Genomic DNA, 10,244 nt, shown 5'->3' with positions numbered 1-10,244 from the left:
GACTGCTGGGGCAAGTGCTGTTAGGGAGCACCACCTAATGAAGGCAGGCACGGCACACGAGGGGCTGGGCGGCCAGCACCACGCCCGGCCGCCTTTGTCTCCCTCGTGGCGATATTTTTACACGCGGCACCAGGTTCCTCACTTGAGGCTGAGTCGACCTAGGAGAGGCCCAGCACAGATGCAGATTATAATCGTCACTGTGACTGACGGCCATATTCTCGAAGGGCGACGAGACACATCGAGGCCGAGTGATGATGTAAATATTGCTTACGTTCTAAGAAGGTCCCGCCGCGGCTAATGTACGTACATTCGGACAAAACATGACTTTAATAGGAACAATTATCGATTCGGCGACGTTTCGGTCAATGACCCTTCTTCGTAGCACATGTGTGTGTGCGCCGTGCAGAAGGTCCATTGACACACGTCCCGAGTTGATGGCGGTGATGGTGGTGGTTGCTGTTGTCCACCACCGCTGCCAACGCAGCAGCATCGCCCACGTTTTAGAATAAACATCGCGCGCTCGGAGTATTCGGCTGCTCTACGTGTCCACGTGGCGACGATTACAAGCCACAAGGGTTGGAGCTATAATCATTTGTGATCGCCAGGTGGCTTCAGTGGGTCCTCGCCTGGTAAAATAAAATCTATGGTTTTAGTTTTAGGTTGTTTGCCATCTGTTTGTTACGCCACAGACGATCCTGGCTGAGCGGTGTGTACATTATGATCACGTTCTTCGAGAGTTCGACGTACAACGCAAACGCCTGCTGTATATTTGGAGTTTGCGTGCCTCTCTCTCTCTGTGGTGAAATGTTAACTACCTCGCCTGGTTTATAGGAGGTCGTGGGTTCGATCCCGACCCTGACGCCTGCTGTATATTTAGAGTTTGCGTCTCTCTCTCTCTCTGTGGTGAAATGTTAACTACCTCGCCTGGTTTATAGGAGGTCGTGGGTTCGATCCCGACCCTGACGCCTGCTGTATATTTGGAGTTTGCGTGCCTCTCTCTCTATGTGGTGAAATGTTAACTACCTCGCCTGGTTTATAGGAGGTCGTGGGTTCGATCCCGACCCTGACGCCTGCTGTATATTTAGAGTTTGCGTCTCTCTCTCTCTGTGGTGAAATGTTAACTACCTCGCCTGGTTTATAGGAGGTCGTGGGTTCGATCCCGACCCCTGACGCCTGCTGTATATTTGGAGTTTGCGTGTCTCTCTCTCTCCCCGTGGTCGCGTGGATTTCGCTCCTGGTCCTTTGGTTTTTTTTCCCTCCACGTTGAGAATCAACATCACCAAGCGTTTAGATGATATGGCTGCTATAGATGTCCACACGGTGATGATGAGCCCACATCGTTGAGCTATCATTAGTGATCGCCAGTTCGCGTCTGAAAGAGAGCGATACAGTATAGCATCTCGGTGGCCTTTGCACGGTTGGCTGCGTACGGTGCAAAAGAAGTTCAAACATGCATACACCATCAACACCATCACGAACCAAGGCCGTAATTATAATATATATTTGGGGGGCACATCCCCCACAATATTCAAATATGCTCAAAATGTCCCCCCCCCAATATATTGCTACAAACAATATAAAAAATAATAGCTATGCTATGTAAATAAAAACAACAATTTGTTGAACCTTGGCCACAATATCTGGACTTGTCTTCATATAACAATGCATAGATTTCTGTTCATATGATTGTGGGTTATGGTTGTACTTTATTAATCCCTAATCTCTGCCATTACATACAATGAAACAAAAAAAGAAAAAAACTGAACTTTTATACAATACACTATTAGACATTATTGTAAAAAATAAATGGAAAGTCCATGCCATGTGTTAGTGACTTTTTATATTTTAGGCAGGAAATTCGTTTTCATTTATATTTTTTGGGGGGGGGGGGGGCTAGACCTCCTGGAAGATTTAGCCCCCCCAATGTTGACTGCATGGCTACGGCCTTGCCACGAACCCCCCACGTTCAGACCATCGCTCCATGGGCGACTCCGCGTGCGTAGGGGGGGGGGGAGATGCCTTCATCCGAGTCTTGCGAATGACGTCACAGGATCTTTAACATCCACGGGATCTTTAACGCTTTCCCACCTGATGGCGGACGCTCGTGTTGCGCCCGAAACGTCGTGATTTATTTCATTTTCTACCTACGTGACTTTACCGAAAGAACCAATGAGTATGGATTCCTGCAGTCACGAAAGCTTCAAATCCAGAGGGATCTCGAACGTCCACGGCAGCAGCAATCACAGGCGTTCATCTTCTTGGTTCTTTCGGTAAAGTCACGTAGAAGGGAAATAATAAAATCATAATAAAAATGAAACGTAATAAAATTCTCACGACGTTTCGGCCACAACGCAAGCAGCCGCCCTCAGGCGAAGAAACAGGAAAAACAGTGTCTGAATGAAACACCACCAGGCTGGTGGTGTTTCATTCAGACGCTGTCTTTGTTACGTTTCATTATTATTATTGTATTACTTCCCTTCTACGTGACTTTACTGAAAGAACCAATAAGATGAATCCCTGCGGTCACGAAAGCTTTAAATCGAAATCACAGGTGTGTCGGTGGCGGGGGGGGGAGAGGCGGATGTATCCGTGCGCGGTGAATCGGGCCTTTTGCAATAGAACTATATTTTTTTACACACGCGGTCGCGGAGGGATAATTGCGGCAGGTGTAGCCGGTTTAGCCCGACGCGCGAGTTTGGATCATCGCGACGTGAGAGCGTACCGCGTGTGATGAGTCTCATCATCATCATCGTCGTCGTCCTTTGGTCGGGGTCGGTAAAATATAGCTACCGCTCTGTGAGCCTGCAGAGCTCTGTGCGTTGTGATTGTTGCTTCGTAGTTCTGTTTCATTGAAATAGATCACGCCTATACCCCGTCATAGGAATATGGAATGATGGATTGTTCTCGCTTTACGGACTACAAGTGGAATAAGTATCGACTTAGTGTCCTTCCCGGGTCTCCCTGTTCCCATAGTTCCGTCTCTCTGTCTCCATGTCTCTGTGTCTCGGTGTCCCTTGTATATCTCTGTCCTCGTGTTCCCGTATCTCCATGTACTTCTGTATCCCCGTATTTCCATGTCTCTGTCTCGTGTATCCATGTCCCCTGAGCCCCATATCTCCATGTCCCCGTACCTCCGTGTCTCCGTCTATCTCTTGTCGTATCTATCAGTCTCCTCGTAGCCCCGTGTCTCCGTATCTCTATGTTCCCCGTATTTCCATGTCTCTCTGTATCTATGTCTAAGTAATTAACGATATCTGCGTCACGTGCACGGAACACGTGCACACACAATCGCACTGAGATCTCAATCTCCATTAAAGCCGACAGCGTGTATTGCTTAGCGCGTCGCGTGGAAAGTGTTTAACAATCATCTGGTGCGTGCAGCGTGGAACGATTTAATTTGTACTCTTTGGTTCTTTCGGTAAAGTCACGTAGGTATGAAATAAATCACGACGTTTCGGGCGCAACACAAGCGTCCATCATCAGGTGGGAGAGCATGGTCTGCTGCTGAGGCAGACTGTTTAATATATCGGTCGCGAAATCCAAAACACTTCGTGTTCAACGGGCAAGTGCTCTTAGCGATACAGTCAGTAGGTATAAAATGAAATAAAAAATAAATCACGACGTTTCGGGCGCAACACTAGCGTCCATCATCACCCGATCATCACCCGATCATCACCCGATCATCACCCGATCATCACCCGATAATCACCCGATCATCACCCGATGACGGACGCTTGTGTGTCGCGCCCGAAACGTCGTGATTTATTTAATTGTCTACCCACGTGACTTTACCGAAAGAACCAAAGAGTATGGATTCGTGCAGTCACGAAAGCGTCAAATCAAGATTGAATTTGCACTTGAATGGGGAGGAGTAATTTGGTAGACGCGGGAAGACGGTGGTGGTGGTGGTGCTTCTGCCAGGACTGGAGTTTGAGAAGAGACATCCCGGTCTCATCCCTGATAAATCTGGCCCATGATCATTTTTCTTCCGACTGAGCGGCGGCGAGAGAGCTGAACCAACGCTTCAGGCGCACGAACATCACAAAAATAATATTCAGAGCCTATCTTGGCTCCTCCCACCCTCAACCGGTATATACACAAATACTTATCGATTCAAAGCTTTCGTGACTGCAGGGATTCATCTTCTTGGTTCTTTCGGTAAAGTCGCGTAGAAGGGAAGTAATAAAATAATAAAAATAAAACATAATATTACGTTTTATTTTTATTATTTAAAAAATAAAACATAATATTATGTTTTATTTTTATTATTTTATTACTTGCCTTCTACGTGACTTTACCGAAAGAACCAAGAAGATGAATAAAACATAAAATTATATTTTATTTTTATTTTTTTATTACTTCCCTTCTACGTGACTTTACCGAAAGAACCAAGAAGATATACAAATACTGTTTTCTTGGAATTTATCTCACTTGATATAGCAATCGTGCTGTGACGGTTCCACCTGAAGACGGAAGCTTGTGTTGCATCCGAAACGTCGTGAGTTTTATTTTATTTCTATTTTACTTTTATAAAAAATTTTACCTACGTGACTTTACCGAAAAAACCTAACAATATGAATCCTTGCAGTCACGAAAGCTTCAAATCTAGAGCTAATTAACGCGTTAATTATATCATTGCACGCGTGGCGATTTGAATTGCGCGCGCGCACGTCCGGGACTGGCCACCCACCCCCTCGTGTGCCATGTCGACCTTCGAATGTGCTCGCTAACGCCACTTGGAGAGACAAAGACGGCCGGGCGTGGTGCTGAGCATCCAGCGCCACGCCCGGCCGCCTTTGTCTCCCCAAGTGGCGTTGTTTACACACACGGTGCTTGCGTACAGCACTTGCCCCAGACGTCTGTTTAGGATATACTGGGAGATCTTTGTATGAATGCGTGATGTGCGTGTGTAGGTGTTCATATGGGGTATATGTGGGTAGCGGTAGTGTAGCGGTTAACGCACTCGGCGACGAACCTGGGGGCCGTCCATAAATGACGTCACGCACCTGGGGGGGGGGGGGGGTCAGACATTTGTGACGATGTGTGACGAGGGGAGGGGGGATGAGAAATGTGACGTCACATCAAAATGCGCAACTTTAAATAAATATAGACAACACGTTCTACATAATTGAATAGACTTTTTAATAAATGTTTTCTCCTACAACATCAGAGTGCAGCGCCACATTAAATACGCACTACAATGACAATAGTTTAAGGCGATTTGAAGCATGTTTTATATATATACTTTTTGGGGGGGGGCATAGCTTTGTGACGTCATATTTGAGGGGGGGGGTCTGACTTTTTGTGACGCCGTGTAACGGGGGGGGGGGGGGGGCGGTCAAAAATCGAATCGTCCAAAATCGCGTGACGTCATTTATGGACGGCCTCAAATGTGTGTACACTTAGGTGTATCCATCTATGTCTATATATGTACCAGCGTAGGAGCGTAGGCGTTTATGTATTTGCAAAATATTGTACAGTATGTATCGGTGTGTATGTGTCTAGCTATGGATGTGTCTTTGTGAATGCAATTTGTCATACACAATGGTGTGCATGTTAAAGGCTATACGGGGAATCTTTATCTTTGTGTGTAATCCCGTGTGTATGTATTGCCGTGAGCCTGTACGTGTGTATGTATTAATCTATTACCGTGTGTGTGTGTTTGCGTGTCAATGTGCCGACGTGTACATGCTGACGTGCCAACAACTACACCGCGTGGCCTTTAGAATGTAAACAAATATATATAGAAATGTGACGTTTCGGGCAATGACCCTTTTATGTAGTAACATATTTGAACGATTAATTAAGTGATTTTCTGTCACTCAATAATAGCAAACAATTCTAGATTTGAAGCTTTCGTGACTGCAAGGATTTTTTGGTAAAGTGACTTTACCGAAAAAACCTAAGAATAGCAAACAAACTGTTCATCAGGAGACAAGTAACGCATCTTATCGTCATTGGGCTCGATTTACGTGCTCTGAAGAAGGACCGATACCCGAAACGTCGCATATTATTTAATTTTCATTTAACTCCCTCTTAACGAATGTGTTACTGGATGGGGTGATCCAGATGTCTTTTGACCCCAAATTTATTGACCCCTGACATCCCCCCCCCTCTCCCTTTCACATTTATTTCTGTTTTAAATAAGCCTTACTTTAAAAAAACATTAAGTTTTAGCGAATTAAATCAGGGGGAGCCACACCGAGCAGCGTGGTGAAGTCTGTTCATGGCGCGGGGGAGGCCTTCATCCAGCAGTGGATTGGCAAAGGGCTGTGATTTAGCGTTAAACTCGAACTATTTTATTTTCATTTTACCAGGTGAGGTCCACTACTGAGCTGCTGTATAGCTCAACGAAGTGGCTCATCGGCATCGTGTGCAAATGTATAGCAGCAGCAGCAGCAAATATTCAAAACGCGTGGTGATGTTGATTCTAAATGCGGAGGGAAACACCGAAGGAGCCGGAGAAAAATCAACGCGACCACGGGGAGAGAGAGAGACACGCAAACTCCAAAAATACAGCATCAGGCGTCAGGGTCCTTGATCGCACCCACGACCTCCTGTACACCAGTCGAGGTAGTCAACATCTCGTTAACGGTACGCCCACTGTGCAATGTTTTACCCGTGGCAGACCAAAGTAAAAGACGATAAATGGGCGCCTTCAAAATAAACGTCCTGGCCATTAAAGCCAACAACGACTTGCAACTCTCCCCTCCCTTTGCATTGAGAAATAATAACATCAACTTGTGCCGCCGCCATACAGCAACCGCTCGCTCTCTCAGAGCCGGAATCACAAACGAGCAGGGCAGCAGCAGCAGCCACGCGGTGGTGAGCAACCGGTACCACCAACAATCATTGCAAAGCTCTACGGTCCCCTACATATACACACACACAGAGACGTTTTCAGCCAATTGACGACGACGATGATATTGGTGAGTGACGCCAGCGCTGGATTACAGGACGTGCGCCGACACCGCAAGGATGAAGCGCGACCACATGCCTGGGTAACGGAACCCGATGAACAATGCGTGGAATTCCTCTTTAAGGCGAAATGTTCAGTGGTGGCACGGCTCAGGCACGGCTCTGGCTCGGCTCTGGAACGGCTCTGGCTCGGCTCTGGCTCGGCTCTGGCACGGCTCTGGCACGGCTCTGGCTCGGCTCTGGTTCGGCTCTATCACGGCTCTAGCACGGCTCTGGCTCGGCTCTGGCACGGCTCTGGCACGGCTCTGGTTAGGATCTGTTACAGCTTTGGCTCGGGTCGGGTACGGCTCAGGCTCGGCCCAGCATGAGCTGCACGCTCCTAGGTTGCTTTCAGAAAGACGCAGCGTTAGGTGAGGAGCTGACAAAGCCGTGGCTCGGCTCAGGCTCAGTCAATGTCGTGGAAAATCCCCGACCTTGGCTATGACCATTAATCCAGAGCTAGCTCGGGTTAAACGATTCGTGTCTGTCACATCGGCCGTTCCACCAACACTGCATCCGGTGAGGGAGACCTTGCCGCTGATGAGACATTGGAGGTCTAAACCAGTCCAGAGTGTTTGCTTGTCTTGAAACATTGCTGGCTGAAATGATGCACTCCGTGAAGGCCGTGTGGTTGTGTAAGAAGAAATATTCCGATGCGTGGGTTTTATTTGAAGGATACTTTGTCTGAATATTTACTGGGCTAAAGTTTTAGCACCGTGGCTTTGCCTAAGACAGGCTTGACCAAGGCCTGAGACAGGCCTCACCAAGGCCTGAGAAAAGGCCTGAAACTAGGCTTGAGCCAGGCCTGAAACTAGGCTTGAAACAGGCCTGAAACTAGGCTTGAAACAGGCCTGAAACTAGGCTTGAGCCAGGCCTGAAACTAGGCTTGAGCCAGGCCTATGCTTGAGCCAGGCCTCACCAAGGCCTGAACCAGGCCTCACCAAGGCCTGAGCCAGGCCTCACCAAGGCCTGAGCAAATGCCTGACCCAAGCCTGAACGCGAACTGAGCAAAGGCCTCTGAGCCAGCAGTGACTGAGGAGTAGCTCAACCCCCGCTCCGTGACCCAGAACCCTCCCGCCGTGCGCGCTGTGACTGCTTTTGTTCTCAGCCTGCAGGGAATCGCGGTGCAGTGCGCCCACCGCTGTGCCACCGCTCCACCGAATTGGATTACAAAATAAGACGAGCGGTCAATGACCGCTGCGTCTACCTCGCATATCCCCGTCTCTCTACATAAATACAAGTATTCTTTACACATCCCCATCAGCCCATGTCGGCCGCGTTGATTCGGTCACAAGCTAAACTCTTGCACGCGCGGTCTCATCAGCAGTCAGGCTCTCTTGAATCAACACGGGGGGCTGATTGGATATGTAAAGAATACCTTTATATATTTTTTGTTAGGCGGACAGAGACATTGAGAGTTGGTGTGTTGATGTTGTTTATAGTCTCCACAACGGCGGAGGGGTATTGAGGGGGCCATTTGCGTCATGGTTTTGTTAAAATTGCGGCTGGAGTTCTCTGTGCGGTCTCTCGCCAACAACAACCGCGCTCCTCCGCACTGCCACCAACACCCCCGGCGCTAAGGTCGCATTCTCAACGCACGTCCCTTGCTCCACCCCACCACGCTCACGATCAACACCGCCACAGTCTGTCCCGAGCACTAATCCCCACCCATAACCCCCACCCTGCTAGTCTATCCCTAACTCTAACACCAGGGTCAAAGTCTATCCATCACCCCCACGGCCAGTCTACCCTTAACCATAACCCCAGGGTCACAGTCTAACCCTAACCCACCCTGCAACAGTCTATCACCTAACTCTAACCTTAACTCCCACGGCCACAGCCTATCCCTGATCCTAACCCCACGGCCACAGTCTAACTCTAACCCACTCTGCTACAGTCTATCCATAACTCTAACCCTAACTCTAACCCTAACCCCAGGGTCACAGCATATTCCTAACCTACCCTGCTACAGTCTATCCCTAACTCTAACACTAACCCCAGGGTCACAGTCTATCCCTGATCCTAACCCCAGGGTCAGTCTATCCCTAACCCCCACCGCCACAGAACTGTATATCCCTAACCCTAACCCAAAGGCTTAATGAGGTGGGTGTATCCCCAATTAAAGTTCCCCTTCTCAGCTCCCCCACCCCACACCCAACCCCTATGACCCAGACAGCCCTTGAGTGTGACCTGCTGCTAAGTCAGAGGGTGCGCCTGTGACGTGACGACGTGAGGATGCGGGTGGGGGTGGAAGTTTAGGGGGTGTGTGTGCCTGTGTGTGTGTTAGTGTGTGTCAGTGTGTGTCTGTGTGTTAGTGTGTGTATCTGTGTGTTAGTGTGTGCCTGTGTGTGTGCCTGTGTGTGTGCCTTTGTGTGTGCCTGTGTGTTACTGTGTGTGTTAGTATTACTGTGTGTCTGTGTGTGTGTCTGTGTGTTACTGTGTGTGTTAGTATTAGTGTGTGTCTGTGTGTGTGTTAGTGTGTGTGGGGAGCGATATTGTAGCGGTTAGCGCGCTGCGCTATGAACCCGGCAACACGGGTTCGATTCCCGCTCACGGCCAACACCAGTGACGATTATCTGAACCGGTCCCGGGCCTCCCCTAGGTCGACTCAGCCTCAAATGAGTACCTGGTGCGGTGTGTAAACATTGCTACTAGGGAGACAAAGGCGGTCGGGCGTGGTGCTGGCCACCCCACCCCCTCGTGTACCGTTCCGGCCTTCATAGGTGCTCGCTAACAGCACTTTCCCCTACAGTCTGTTAAGGCTACATGGGGGATCTTTGTGTTAGTGTGTGTGTCTGTGTGTACCTGTGGGTGTGTTAGTGTGTGTGTGTCTGTGTGTTAGTGTGTGGGGAGCGAGGCATTGTCTGTTTTCTTGATTTTCGTATAACCACCACGACCGCTCTAACGATTATTTTGAGTTGGATGCACGTTGGATCCTCTTTCGCCACCGTACGTAGCCAACCGTGCTTCTCGGAGGTGCGGGGCGTCATCTTCTTCGTGTCGTACGGCTGATCATGCAGTTGCGGAGCAAACGACTACAATTTTACATTCAGGTGGTCACGCCCAGATGATAACCACTTCGGGAGCAGCGGAGTAGTGTGATCATCATGGCTGTGATGTCTCCTTTGTATTTGTGGATCGGGGCATTGCGTCCCGTTACACGTTGCACGACGGTCTGTTACGGATGACCACAGTCGCACACCGCTACTGCTGGAGAGTTTTTAAATTGTCCATTTGTGCATTGGGTATCCGCATCGACGACCACGGTTTGAGAAGCGGATGTGGTT

This window comes from Lethenteron reissneri, chromosome 1 (assembly GCF_015708825.2).
Source record: "Lethenteron reissneri isolate LAM-NWPU_2019-01 chromosome 1, ASM1570882v1, whole genome shotgun sequence".
NCBI classification, from domain to species: Eukaryota; Metazoa; Chordata; class Hyperoartia; order Petromyzontiformes; family Petromyzontidae; genus Lethenteron; species Lethenteron reissneri.
The sequence above is the reverse complement of the archived record's forward strand: the minus strand, read 5'-3'. Positions refer to the sequence as shown.